The sequence below is a fragment of the Leucoraja erinacea genome, chromosome 10, assembly GCF_028641065.1.
Source record: "Leucoraja erinacea ecotype New England chromosome 10, Leri_hhj_1, whole genome shotgun sequence".
Classification (NCBI taxonomy): domain Eukaryota; kingdom Metazoa; phylum Chordata; class Chondrichthyes; order Rajiformes; family Rajidae; genus Leucoraja; species Leucoraja erinaceus.
Window position 1 is genome coordinate 60,670,717 of NC_073386.1, and position 13,986 is coordinate 60,684,702.

Here is a 13,986-nt window from a genome sequence, read left to right on the forward strand (position 1 = left end):
TACCAGCAAAACTTTATTTGCTTTATCAGAAGATAGACACAAAATGCTGGACTAACTCAGCAAATCAGGTATTATCTCTGGAGAGAAGGAATGGGTGACGTGTTGGGTCAAGACCCTTGGTTTCTATTATTTTTAATTGCTTTTGATTGCTTTTTAATGCCTTGTGTAAAGCACTTTGAATTGCCATGTGCCATGTGGCTGAAATGTGCCATATAAATAAAGTTGCTTGCTTGCTTCTTCAGACTGTGTCAGGAGAGAGAGAGAGAGAGAGACACACACACAGAGATAAGAAAGAGTAAGGTGTGAAAATGAGATATCAATGGGGAGGAAGTCCAAGGAAAATGTTGAACAGATCATTGTTAGCTTGGGGAAGGTGACAACGAAGTATGCAAAGATAAAATTTAATCAGGAGGACAGTCAGACTGGTCGGAGAACTCGGATGGGGGGAGGTGGAGAGAGAGGGAAAGCAAGGGTTACTACCAGTGTGTACTTTATCAGTATGTCCAACCAACAAAGCAAATGGCAAGTTACCCTGGCCATTTATTATCATCTACCACGTATATAGAATAACCAGAGCCTCAAATACACTTTTTCCAAGAAGACGGATCCAAAGTTTATTTTTCTCACATTTTTATCATACATAAATATACAGTTCAGTAAAAGACGCGGTGTACTCTGTGGAGCCAGCTGGATTTCTTGGAGATAGTGTTGATGATGTGATATTGTGGAACGTCCTGCAGCGTTACTGGGGGAACCGCATTGTTGGGGAAAAGCCACACGCAGCAGCTCCGTCACACACCAATCATGCCCACAGGCCCAGTGAGCATGGGGCAAAGAGTGTACGCAGCCCAGACCATCACACAAACCAACCTCCCTTCCATCGACCACATCTACACCTCACGCTGCCTCGACAAGGCCAGCAGCATCATCAAGGACCGGTCTCACCCTGCCCACTCCCTCTTCTCCCCTCTCCCATCAGGCAAAAGGTACAGAAGTGTGAAAACGTACACCTCCAGATTCAGGGACAGTTTCTTCCCAGCTGCTATCAGGCAACTGAACCATCCTATCACCAACTAGAGAGTAGTCCTGAACTCCCATCTATCTCATTGGAGACCCTCAGACTATCTTTCATCTGAATTTACTGGACTTTATCTTACACGAAACGTTATTCCCTTTATCCTGGATCTGTACACTGTGGATGGCTTGTTTGTAATCATGTATATTCTTTCCACTGTTTAAGAAGGTACTGCAGATGCTGGAAAATCGAAGGTAGACAAAAATGCTGGAGAAATTCAGCGGGGGAGGCAGCATCTATGGAGCGAAGGAATAGGTAACTTTTCGGGATGAAACCCTTCATCTGAAGAAGGGTTTTGGCCCGAAACGTTGCCTATTTTCCTTTGCTCCATAGATGCTGCCTCACCCGCTGAGTTTCTCCAGCATTTCTGTCTACGCTCTTCTTTCCGGTGACTGGTTAGTATGCAACAAAAGCTTTTCACTGTACCTCGGTACACATGACAATAAACTAAACTAACTACTCCAAGTGGCTCAAACCCAGAATGGTTTGGACAAGAAAGCATTTTGACTTATCCCAGCTAAGAGCAACTACTCAGTTAACAAACACAAAAGGGGTAATATGAGGGGGAACTTCTTTACTCAAGAGAGTGGTAGTGGTGTGGAATGAGCTTCCATTGGAAGTGGTGTTGGCAGGTTCGTTGGTAGCATTTAAAAATAAATTGGATAGGCATATGGATGAGAAGGGAATGGAGGGTTATGGTATGAGTGCAGGCAGGTGGGACTAAGGGAAAAAAAGTTGTTCGGCACGGACTTGTAGGGCCGAGGGCCTGTTTCCGTGCTGTAATTGTTATATGGTTATATGGTTAAAATGGTGGAGGAATTCAACGAATCGGACAGCATCGGTGGTGGGAATGGACAGGAGACGTTTTGGGTCAGGACTCTTATTTAGACTGAGAGAAACATAGAAAATAGGTACAGGAGGAGGCCATTTTGCCCTTCGAGCCATTCAATATGAACATGGCTGCTCATCCAAAATCCTGCTTTCTCCATAATCTCCCCTGATTCTGTTAGCCCTAAGAGCTAAATCTAACTCTCTCCTGAATTCATGATGGAGTAGGGGGGGGGGGGGGGGGGGGAGAAAGCTGCAACAGAGATTCTGCTTCGAGATTCCAGCATCTGCAGTTTCTCGTGTCTAAACTATTCGGATACGGTAAACCCTTGTTTTAATGGACCTCTTTATAATAGATTTCAGTTAGAGTGAACGTACTTACCGATGGCTGCCCACATGGCCGCGGCATGCACTGCCTCCCCAGCCGGACCTTCTGCCACCACCGTTGACCCTTACCTGTATTCCTGCTGCCCGCGGGCAGAGACCATTCTCCACCAATCCTCACCTCCCCCCCAGCTGCCAGCAAGCCAGTACCGTCAACTCACCTGGATTCCAGGCCAGGTTCCAGATGGATAGTGTGAACAAGGGCCTCAACCAGAAACATCACCTATCCATGTTCTCCAGAGATGCTGCCTGACCCGCTGAGTTACTCCAGCACTCTGTGTCTTTTGCGTATTAACCAGCAACTGCAGTTGTTTGTTTCCACCAAGCTGAGAGTGTAGGGGTCCCGGCGGGTGGGGGGTGGGATTGGGGGGGGGGGGGGCAGACGGAGGGGGGGCTCCAGTAATGTGTAGCATGCCTGGTTCACCGTAGCGAGAAGAAGATCAGACTGTTTTGTGACTTGGTCAGTGCCAGAAACGCAGTGAGTGTGTACTGTCTAGGTGACGTCTGCTGTGTGATTAATGTTGCCAACTTTCTCACTCCCAAATAAGGGATAAAAGGTCAAAATAGGGGACAAGTTCCCAACGGCAATTGGTTGACCGACTTGGCGGTGGCTGGGTGAATGATGAGTTGGCCCGGGTGCTGGACTGTACACAAAGCCCAGCCAGCGGGGCCAGCTGAGGAGGTTTGGCCTGGTCGCCAGGGACGTGCAACACCGTGCGCCAAGACCAACACCCCGTCCAACTCATAAACTGATGATCGGCCATGAGAAGGAGAGGTGGTGGTGTCGGCGGTAAGCGAAGGTCCCAGGGTCGGACAGCTGGCCTGGGGGCCGACCGACGTGACCGGATACGGCACTCCGGCCCGACGGTCCCCTCGACCCGAGTAGTCGCAGTCAAATACGGGACATGGGCGGTCCCGTATGGGACAAACCAATTTAGCCCAATATACAGGATGTCCCGGCTAATATGGGACAGATGTGAACCCTATGTGTGATGTTACCAATTATATGCACAAACAGGGAATTTCACTGTACCTAGGTACATGTGAGGATAAAATATCATTATACAATGATGATACCTTGTTCTGTTATAGTGGACAATCGGCAATAACAGGCACCTCTCCTCCACACCCCCTGGTCTGGTGTAACGAGGGTTTACTGTAGACACAGCATGGACACAGGCCCTTCTGCCCACCGTGTCCGCGCCGACAAGCGATCCCCGCACATTAGCACTACCCTGCACACACTGGGGGAAATTTACATTGATACCAAGCCAATTAACCTACAAACCTGCTCATCATTGGAGTGTGGGAGGAAACCGAAGATCTCGGAGAAAACCCACGCAGGTCACGGGGAGAACATACAAATTCCGAAACAGACAGCGCCCGTGGTCAGGATCGAACCCGGGCCTCTGGCGATGTAATGCCCCTGTCCCACTTAGGAAACCTGAACGGAAACCTCTGGAGACTTTGCACCCCAACCAAGGTTTCAAAGTAACTCAGTGGGTCAGACAGCACCTCTGGAGAACATGGATGGTTCATAGTTCATGTCATAGGGGCAGAATTAGGCCATTCGGCCCATTGGGTCTACTCTGACATTCAATAATGGCTTATCTATTTTACCCTCTCAACCCCATTCTCCTGCCTTCTCCCCATAACCTTTGATACACCTTATTAACAAAGAATATGTCAATCTCCACTATAAAACTACCCAATGACTTGGTCTCCACAGCTTTCTGTGGCAATGAATTCCACAGATTCACCACCCTCTGTCTAAAGACATTCCTCTAAAGGTACGTCATTTTATCCCCTTTCTAGCGGTATGTGATTTTATTCTGGGGCTATGACCTCCAATCCTAGACTCTCCCACTAGTGGAAACACCCTCTCCACATCCACTCTATCCAGGCCTTTCACCATTTGGTAAGTTTCAATGAGGATCCCCCCTCATTCTTCTAAACTCGAGCGGGTAGACGTCCAGTGCCGTCAAACGCTCATCATATGTTAACCCACTCATTCCTGGGATTATTCTCGTAAACCTTCCTGGACCCTCTCCGATGCCAGCAGATCCCTTCCTCAGTTATAGGGCCCAAACTGCTCATAATAGGTGACGTTTCAGGTCAGAACCCTCTTTAAACTCCAGACTTCAGTCCTGACCTGAGACGTCACCTATCCATGTTCTCCACAGATGCTGCCTGACCCGCTGAGTTACTCCAATATTCCAAAACTCTGTGAAACGTCAACTATCCATTTCCTCTACAGATGCTGCCTGACCCCGAGTTACTCCAGCACTCTGTCCTTTTTCGTAAACCCCCAGCATCTGCAGTTCCTTATAAGTACATTTGTTAAGCAGTTTCATTGTTAAAGTTATATTAAACATTACATTCAACTGAAGATTTTATAATCAGATATCAAATGGCATTGATTGCTGAGATTTTGTGCATCTATGCAAGCCCGTACAATCTGCATCAGTGTTATCTTTGTACATCTTCTTTGGGTCACTACCTACCATAGCTGTGTCTGGTCCAGGGTAGAGTCTCTCGTTGCTGAAATCTGGGCCACAGTTGCATTCATTGTCCAGCGAGTCTTAAAGTATAGTTTAACCCACCGACAGCAATGAATGTTGATTGTGACCTTTGCACAAGCCTGTTATACAGGTTCTCCACTTGTCGGGATCGTGTTGGCAGCAGTCACGACAATACTGAGGGAGGTGTCACGCCCTTCTCGGTGGCCAGAGCTGGTCGGAGGGTACAGGCTACAAGGTACAAACAACGGTCGATGGTTTCTCCCAGGGTATCAAACTCACCGACAGCGTTGAATGTTCCTTGAAGCCTGCAGTAAGCAGAACGACTAAAGTCAGGGATAAAATATTTTTTTTTTTAGCAAAGGCCACTGATTCATTTGTCAATGGCGTGCAATGCTGTTGCCATCTTTCTGACACGCAGGTAGTCTAATCGGCCAAATCTGCAAAAACAATGGCAAGAATTCAGAGCCGGGAGCTCACAAGGTGCATTCTCTACTAGAATAAAACATTTCAGAAATGCTTTGTTTAGTTTAGTTTAGATATACAACGCAGGAGGAGAGTCTTTGGCCCACTGAGTCCACACCGACCAGCAATCCCCGCTCACAAACACTACCCTACACACACTAGGGACAGTTTTACATTGATACCAAGCCAGTTAACCTGCAAACCTCAACGTCTTTGGAGTGAGGGAGGAAACCGGAGCACCCGGAGAAACCCCACGCGGAGAACTTACAAACTCTGTACAGACGGCACACGTAGTCGGGATTGAATTCGGGGTCTCTGGCACTGTAAGGCAACAACTCTACCACTGCTCTACTATGTCACTCCTCTATGCTACCATACCAAAAAATCTGTTTTCATGTATAAAGAATGACAGTCATTTATAGTTGGCGAAGCCCTAACAACTGGGACCCACAACTGGCTGCACTTACTGTGACATCTCCATCATATCATCATCCCTCCCTCCCTTTCTCCCCCCTCTCTTTGGGCTAACAGAATCAAGGGATATGGGGAGAAAGCAGGTACAGGGTACAGATTCTGGATGAGCAGCCATGATCATATTGAATGGCCGTGCTGACTCAAAGGGCCGAATGGTCTACTCCTGCACCTATTTTCTATGTTTCTATGTTTACCACTGCACGATCCTACCAACAACAAGAGTGGTCCATTATCTACCTTGGACTATCTTTGATCAGACTTTACTGGACTTTAACTTGAACTTAACGTTATTCCCTTAGAATTTATCGATACACTGTGAATGACTCGAATATAATCATGTATTGCCTTTCCGCAGACTGGTTAGCACGCAACAAAAGCTTTTCACTGTACCTTGCTAAACTGAACGAGAAACAAATATTGCTTTAAGAATGGAAAGTTTTCGAATGAACAATGGCGACACGAAGAACTACAACTTACAAAGAAATTCCTTTCCAAACAGCAGTGCCTTGTGACTGATACACTGTGTTGCCTGTGGGTAAACGTCTGGAATGTGCACAAAGGAAATAGATGATTTATCATTCGAACGCTGAAAGGATGTATTTAAAATGTAAGCACAAAGGCAGAATCCACGCTGAATATTCCACCCACAGCACTCTGAATCAGCCAAGGCTCTGCAGTGTGGTAGTGTACACCCTGGCCACACCACATGCCAGCAATGCTGTGCAGAATGATTGGACACTACTTAGGGTAAAGGAGGTTAGTGTGACCTTTCACATTCTGGGTTTTATATTACACTTGGCATCTGTTTAAATAGGTGCCAATTCCCCATGTTTGCAGCATTCTTTATTCATCTCAACGAGAAAAAAACGTTTAGGCATCTTTTAAATTCAAACCGAGTAGCAGAAAAATCAGAGTGTAGAAACAAAGAACTGCAGCTGCTGGTCTCCAGCAAAGATAAGACACAAAGTGCTGGAGTAATGTAGCGGGCAGCATCATTGGAGAAAAAGGATAGGTAATGTTTCGAGTTGGATCTGAAGAAGGGGGCTAACCCAAATCGGTGAGTCTGTGGAATTCTTTGCCACAGAAGGCTGCAGAGGCCAAGTCAGAGATAGATCGAGTTTTGATTAGTACAGGTGTCAGAGATTATGGGGGGGATGGCAGGAGAATGGGGTTAGGAGGGAGAGATAGATCAGCCATGAGTAGACTTGATGGGCCGAATGGCCTAATGGTGGAGTAGGCTTGAAGGGCCCAGGAGTAAAAAGGTTCTTCTGCAGTTGTATAGGGCTCTGGTGAGACCACATCTGGAGTATTGTGTACAGTTTTGGTCTCCTAATTTGAGGAAGGACATCATTGTGATTGAGGCAGTGCAGCGTAGGTTCACGAGATTGATCCCTGGAATGGCAGGACTGTCATATGAGGAAAGATTGAAAAGACTGGGCTTGTATTCACTGGAGTTTAGAAGGATGAGGGGAGATCTTATAGAAACATATAAAATTATAAAAGGACTGGACAATGTAGATGCAGGAAAAGCGTTCCCAATGTTGGGTGGGTCCAGAACCAGGGGCCACAGTCTTAGAATAAAGGGGAGGTCATTTAAGACTGAGGTGATAAAAAACTTTTTCACCCAGAAGTTGTGAATTTGTGGAATTCCCTGCCACAGAGGGCAGTGGAGGCCAAATCACTGGATGGATTTAAGAGAGAATTAGATAGAGCACCAGGGGCTAGTGGAGTCAAGGGATGTGGGGAGAAGGCAGGCACGGGTTATTGATACGGGACGATCAGCCATGATCACAATGAATGGCGGTGCTGGCTCGAAGGGCCGAATGGCCTCCTCCTGCACCTATTTTCTACGTTTCTATGTTTCCATAAATGACCTAATTCTACTTGTATCACTTATGACCTTATGTGACCTAATGATCACCTGACAGCTTGTCCCATGTAGCCTCCACCCTCTGTGAAAAGGTTTCCCATCAGACTTATAGTAAATCTTTCCCCTCTCCCCTTAAATCTATGCCCACCTACTCTGGGTAAAATAATATCAAATACACTTCTATAAGATCATCCCTCAGCCTCCTGTCCTCCAAGGAATAGAGTCCTAGCCTGCCCAACCTCTCCCGATAGGTAAGACCCTCAAGTCCTGGCAACTTCCTCGTAAATCTTCTTTGCATTCAATCCAGTTTAACAGTGACCCTCGGACTATCCTTAATCAGACTGCTGGCTTTACCTTGCACTAAAGGTTATTTCCATATCATGTATCTATACACTGTAAATGGCTTGATTGTAATCATGTATTGTCTCTCCACTGACTGGATAGCACGCAACAAAAGCGTTTCACTGTACCTCAGTACACGTGACAATAAACTAAACTGAACTGGCACATTTCCTGCGGCAGGGTGAACAAAACTGAACACAATATTTCAAGTGCGGCCTCACTGACATCTTGTACAACTGTAACATAATGGTCAGACAAAGGGTCCCGACTCCCGACCTGAAATGACACCTACAGTATCCGTCTTAGCCGGAGAAGCTGCCTGAACCGCAGAGTTAATCCAGCATTTGGTGTCTTTTTTGGCAACCTAACGCCCCAACTTCTGCACACAATTCCCTGACAGATGAAGATCAGTGTGCCAAGAACCTTCTTCTTATGATTTACATTTTCCATTCATAGAGTAAGTAAACTGTGTTTAATTATAAAGGATTTGCTAGCCTGCAACTTCCAGCAAAGTGAGGTGAGGTTAGGGTGACCCAGACATAAGCAATGTTACGGTGGTTAATAAAAGACCCAATAAACCACTGCAATAAACAAAATGCCATGCAAGCATTTCTATTGTGTTCTGCCACATGTAAAATCACAAATACTTGCCTGCTTACTTGGTTCATTTTATTTTGTACAGGATTTCTGATGAATTCAATTTGTACACAACAAAACAAATCTGTTGCTAAATTACAGAAAGACACAGAGTGCTGGAGTAACTCAGCGGGTCAGGCAGCATCTGTGGAGAACATGGATAGGTGACGTTTCACAGAGTGCTGGAGTAACTCAGCGGCTCAGGCAGCATCTGTGGAGAACATGGATAGGTGACGTTTCACAGAGTGCTGGAGTAACTCAGCGGGTCAGGCAGCATCTGTGGAGAACATGGATAGGTGACGTTTCACAGAGTGCTGGAGTAGCACAGTGGGTCAGGCAGCATCTCTGGAGAACATGGATAGGTGACGTTTCACAGAGTGCTGGAGTAACTCAGCGGGTCAGGCAGCATCTCTGGAGAATATGGATAGGTGACATTTCTGTCGGGATCCTTCTAAGTGGATAAAAACAGAATAAGGGATGGGCTCAGAACCAACTAAAACTGCTGTGAAACTGACTGACTGTCATTGATGTATCTACTCCATAGCAATTGCGATACTTTTCACCAGAAATCTGGTCACAGATTGCACAAAGACTGGTAAAGGAAAGAACTCAGTGATATTACCAGCATCCCTTCTGCAATCCAAAACAGTCTGAAGAAGGGTCCTGACCTGAAACGTCACCTATCCATGTTCTCCAGAGATGCTGCATGACTCGCTGAGTTACTCCAGCACTCTGTGAAACGTCACCTAGCAATATTCTCCGGAGATGGTGCATGACTCTCTGAATTACTCCAGCCTTTTGTGTCTTTTTTTAACAAACCAGCATCTGCAGTTCCTTGTTTCTACATTTAGGAGTTAGCTATGAACACTTTTTATTTGTCGACAAAATAAATGATTTTAATTTGAGTTTGTGAGTTCCTCCAGCACTTTGTGCTTTGCTCAAGTTTCCAGCATCTGCAGTTCCTCGTGTCTCTACTTTTCAAGGGCTACTGAAAGGCAGGGGCACTCAGTTAATAACCATTGACAACATCTGTTATTCTTTTAAGGTAGGGATTTTTGTGGAAAGGTGCCGTTGACCTTTTTAAATGGTGCGTTGTGCAGACACTCAATGCAAGCCTTGCCAGGATTACTCGAGCTGCTGCATGTATTGTGTAGCAATAGCTGCCTGGATTTAACATTGTTCCTAAGCTAATGCTCAATCACAGAGGACAACAGGAGATGTCAGTTCTCAGCGGTTATGTCATCACAGTAGGATTTGATTAGTTTGCCTTCTTCCAGACAACTCAGGGAGTTAAATCCTCCAAAGACTAGCAGCAGCTTCCTTAATGATCAGGTTCAACTCCCTCAGCTTCAGCCTGCTCTGGTTACAGCTAGCATAATGGATTAAAGATGTCCTTTCACTTTTGTGTTTCGCTGGGAAGATTTCAGAATAACGAACTAGTCACTGACTTTCCCAATCAATTATATTCAAGCAAATTTAAAAAACCCTCAAGTGGCCTCTAAAAAGTAAATTGTTAGTCAAAGTTGAAATATTGCCTTTCCTGGCTAGAATCAAAATGAGTTTTACAGTCCTAGTCATAGAGTGATACAATGTGGAAACAGGCCCATCGGCCCATCTACACTAGTCCCTGCTGCCCAGGTTTGGTCCATATCCCTCCAAACTGTCCTATCCATGTACCTGTCTAACTATTTCTTAAACGTTGGGATAGTCCTGCAGTCTGAAGAAGGGTCTCGACCCGAAACAACACCCATTCCTTCTCTCCAGAGATGCTGCCTGTCCTGCTGAGTTACTCCAGCATTTTGTGTTTACCTCCTGGCCTCATCTACCTCCTCTGGCAGCTTGTTCCATACACCCACCACCTTTGTGTAAAAACGTTACCCCTCAGATTCCTATGAAATCTTTTCCCCCTCACCTTAAACTTATGCCCTCTGGTCCTCGATTCACCTACTTTGGGCAAGAGACTCTGTGCATCTACTCCATCTATTCCTCTCATGATTTTATAGACCTCTATAAGATCAGATCTCATCTTCCTGTGCTCCAAGGAATAGAGACCCAGCCTACTCAACCTCTCCCTATAGCTCACACCCTCCAGTCCTGGCAACATCCTCGTAAATCTTTTCTGAAACCTTTCCAGCTTGACAACATTTTTCCTATAACATGGTGCCCAGAACTGAACACAATTTTCGAAATGTGGCCTCACCAGTGTCTTATACAACTGCGACATGGCCTCCCAACTTCTACACTCAATACTCTGACTGATGAAGGCCAAAGTGCCAAAAGCCTTTTTGATCACCTTATCACCTGCGAGTCAACGTTCAAGGAACCATGCACCTGCAACTCCAATATCCCTCTGCGCTACAACACTGCCCAGAGGCCTACAATTCATTGTGTCGGTCCTGCCCATGTTAGACTTCCCAAAATGCAACACCTCACATTACTCCATATTAAATTCCATGTTCTCTGAGTGGCGATTATAGAACATAAAGCAGTGCAGCACACCGACAGGCCCTTCAGCCCACATTGTCTGTGCTGATCATGGTGCCAACACCATCATTTATCTGCCTGTACATGATCCGCATCCCTCCATTCCTTGCATTTCTAAAGCCCCTGTCCCACAGGCGTTTTGTTCGGCGACTACAGGCGACTATGCTGTTGCCACAAGGTCGCGGGGTGATGCCTGTATGGTCGTGTGTAGCCTCCTCAAGTTGCCTAAAGAGTGGTAACGTTTTTCTGATCGCCGCTGGATTTTGAAATGTTCAAAACTTTTTGGTGACTGTGGGCTTGACATTGCTTGTCTTCTCCAGTCGTAGGCGCTGTCGTAGGTTGTCGCCAGGTGACGTTGGTTATAACTTTGGTGAATTCCATTGGCGACTACCTACGTCAACCGGCGACAGGTACCGGCGACTGAATTGTCTTCAGTTGTCGCCGCCAGGGTCGTTGCTTGTCGCGGGTGGACGTACGTTAACTTTTGTTGTCGTATGTTGTCACCTGTGGGTCATCAGGTGTCAGTAGCTTGCTGTAGCCTGACGTTGACTAGGTGGTAGTTCGTCGTAGCTTGTCATAGACATTGTCGTCGGGGAGGTCCAGTCGCCGTTTTTTCAGCGACCTGCCACGACTGTGACAGTCGCTTAAGTGGGACAGGCCCTTTAAACACCACTATTGTATCCGCTTCCACCATCACCCCTGCCAGCACGTTCCAGGCACCCACCACCCTTTGTGTAACAAACCTGCCCCATACATCTCCCTTAAACTTCTAGCATTTGACGTTTCCACCCTGGGAAAAAGGTTCTCACCATCTATGCCTCTCATCATTTTTGACACGTCTAACAGCTCTCCCAGAAGCCTCTCTCTGCCTTCCAGGGAAAACAATGCCAGTGGATGCAACCTCTCTCTGCGGCCGATACCCCCTAATCACTGGAGAAAGTTCTCAACCCGATACTTCACCCATTCCCTTTACTCCAGAGATGCTGCCTCCCCCACCTGGTTACTCCAGCTTTTTATGTCTGTTCAGGCATCATTCTGGCGAAGGAGGGCACGAGCAAGTGGTTAATTAGTTGATGGGCATTATGGAAGACCATCTTGAACTGGTTCCAATGATCAGTTTTGCACATTAGACCTGTATGGTTGGATTATGCTTGCCAATTGGAATTTTAAAGCAATTCCCTGCTTGGAGAACGGATCTATTATACATTAGATAGTGTGTACATAGGGCTGCAATTCTATTGCAATCATATGCAGAGGGTTTAGGGAGTAACTGTTGGGTGTGAGTTGGTGCCTAATTAGGTTGAAGATGGCGGCACGGTGGTCAAGTTGCTGCTTCGCAGCGCCAGAGACCTGGGTTCGATCCTGTCCACAGATGCTGTCTGTACGGAGTTTGCACGTTCTCCCCGTGACCCAGGCGAGTTTTCTCTGAGATCTTCGGTTTCCACACATAGTCCAAAGTCGTCCATGTTTGTAGATTAATTGGCTTGGTACAGTTATAAACTGTCACTAGTGTGTGTAGTGTAGTGTTGGTGTGCGTGGATCGCTGGTCAGTGCGGACTCAATGGGCCGAAGGGCCTGCTTCCATACTGTATCTCTAAAACAAAAACTAACAGAGGTTTTAGAGAGAAACTGTTGGGTGTGAGTCGGTGGCCTGGTGCTTAGTTAGGTTCAAGCTGGCAATGAAACATGCTTTGTGTGTCTCTGTTTGTCATGTCCCACACTGAAAGTTTTCATCTACTTACACCCACACGACCACTGACTGGGTCCACGTACCAGGCTGCACACACCGCCTCCCACTGGCCATAGAGGGGACAGCAAGATTCACACCCACAGAGATTTCCAGCTCCAACAGAACCTCCTCTGTGGACAGTCAGAACAGCAGGCTGCCTGTCGAGATAAAGGAATTAAATTATAGTCCAAAAGAACAAAATTATAAAGCAAAATAACATCTGCGGTTCGCTGGCTAACATTTCTGTTTGAAGAAGGGTCCTGACCCGAAATCTCTTCTCCACAGATGCTGCATGGCCCAATGAGTTACTCAGGCACTTTGTGGCTATCTTCTTGTCCAATCTCCAGTCACACTCTCCTCTCATCCTCCTGAGAACATCTTCTGCTGCCAGTTCACAGTTCTCCAATCCTTTTCCACAGTCGGAGATGGTTTTGTAGACTACCGTTACAGGAGAGAGATAGATAGGGCTCTTAAAGATAGCGGAGTCAGGGGACGTGGGGAGAAGGCAGGAACGGGGTACTGTTTGTGGATGATCAGCCATGATCACATTGAATGACGGTGCTGGCTGGAAGGGCCGAATGGCCTACTCCTGCACCTGTTGTTTATTGTCATACGAATGCAGAGAGCGGGGGAGGAGCTGGTGGGTGAGGGGGTTGCTGATTGGATGGCAGAGTAGACTTGATGGGCTGGATGGCCTAATTCTACTCATGTCACTTATGACCTTGTGACCTTATGACAACTACCATAACTAGGTTAACTCAAAGCCCGGTGAATGGGCAGAGTTGGGGTCAGGGAAAACCTACTTATTGGGGAAAATGTTATTTTGCCTTTAGGCTTTTGAGATACAGTGTGGAAACAGGCCCTTCGGCCCACCAGGTCCATGCTGACTAGCGATCCCCATACTCTAACACTATCCTACACACAATAGGGACAATTTACAATTTTACAAGAGGCCAATTAACCTACAAGCCTTTATGCCTTTACAGTGTGGGAGGAAACAGGAACACTCAGAGAAAACCCATGTGGTCACGGGGAGAACGTATAAACTCCATACACCCTTGCTCAGGATTGAACCCGGGTCCCTGTCCCTGGAAGGCAGTAACTCTACCACTGCACCACTTTTGCAGGCAAAAGGATTTGGGGAGAAGGCGGGAGAATGAGATTGAGAGGGAAAAACATC

General features: G+C 46.6%; 1 long non-coding RNA gene across 2 annotated transcripts in view; it reads right to left on the reverse strand.

Annotated features, from left to right (window-relative positions):
* Window positions 1-2,658: 2,658 nt before the first annotated feature.
* The window catches only part of LOC129701287 (uncharacterized), a 75,807-nt gene continuing 64,479 nt past the window's right edge, over window positions 2,659-13,986 (reverse strand). Inside the window, exons 4-5 of one of the 2 annotated variants that reach the window (XR_008724175.1) lie at window positions 12,851-12,964; window positions 2,659-5,246 (exon numbers count right to left, since the gene is read on the reverse strand). This is a non-coding gene — a long non-coding RNA (uncharacterized LOC129701287). Of the gene's footprint in view, window positions 5,247-12,819; window positions 12,965-13,986 lie in introns of both variants that reach the window. The other variant, XR_008724176.1, reaches the window with a different exon arrangement.